We start from the raw sequence: 1,295 nt of genomic DNA on the forward strand, positions 1-1,295 counted from the left end.
CAGGAATGCAAAACTACAGCAAAAACAAGAATTATTTACAAGCATTATTTTTAAAAATTGTATCTTTTTCTGCATGTTTCTCATCAAATTAGGGCATTTAGAGAACATTTTTTGAAATTCTTTGTTTTAAATCTTTTGTCAAAATGTAAAGTTTTCATATCATTTTTGGTCAAATTTTCACAAAAAAATTGTAAAATGATTTTCAAAAATGTTATCTTTTCCTGCATGTTTCTTATCAAATTAGGGCTTTTAGAGAACATTTTCTGAAATTTTCTGTTTTAAATTTCTTGTCAAAATGTAAAGTTTCAGGTCATTTTTAGTCAAATTTGGTCAAATTTTCACAAAGAAATTTGTAAAATTATATTTAAATATTGTATCATTTCCTGCATGTTTCTCATCAGATTAGGGCTTTTAGAGAACATTTTTTTGTAATTTCTTGTATTAAATCCATTGTCAAAATATGAAGATCTTGTGTAATTTTTGGTCAAATTTAGTCAAATTTTGCTGAAAATCTTTGTAAAATTAATTTTGAAAATTGTATCTTTTACTGCATGTTTCTCATAAAATTAGGGCATTTAAAGAACAGTTTCTGAAATTTTTTGTATTTAATGTTTTATCAAAATATAAAATTTTCATATCATTTTTAGTCAAATTTGGTAAAATCTTCACAAAACAATTTGTAAAATTATTTTTAAAAATTATATATTAACCTGCATGTTTCACATCCAATTAGAGCATACAGAGAACATTTTTTGAAAATATGTGTATTAAATTCGTTGTCTAAATCTGAAGTTCTTGTGTCATTTCTGGTCAAATTTGGTCAAATTTTGATGAAAACTTTTATAAAATTTTTTTTAAAATTGTATCTTTTCCATTTCTTGCCAAATTATAGCATTTAGAGAACATTTTTTTGAATTTTTTTTTTCAAGTCAATTATGGTCAAAAACTAAAACATTTTGAGGAAGATGTTTGTAAAATTATCTTTTCTACGTGTTTTACCAAAAATGAAGCGTTTTGAAAAAAAATTAAATAAAAAATTAATTTTACAAAAAAAAAAAATTTAGAAAAAGCTTTCTTCGAAAATGCTTTATTTTGATAAGAAAGATATAGAAAAGATAAAAAAATTTAAATAATTTTACAAACATTTTCCTCAAAATGTTTTAGGAAAATAACTTTTTTTCAAAAAAGATTTTTTTAATACAATTTTCTGTCAAAATGTGAAATTCTCTCGTCATTTTTGGTCATAAAAGATTTTTGACCAAAATTTTTGTAATTTTGTAAAAAAAAAAATTGAA

Source organism: Cynoglossus semilaevis, chromosome 5 (genome assembly GCF_000523025.1).
Source record: "Cynoglossus semilaevis isolate Cse_v1.0 chromosome 5, Cse_v1.0, whole genome shotgun sequence".
Taxonomy (NCBI): Eukaryota; Metazoa; Chordata; class Actinopteri; order Pleuronectiformes; family Cynoglossidae; genus Cynoglossus; species Cynoglossus semilaevis.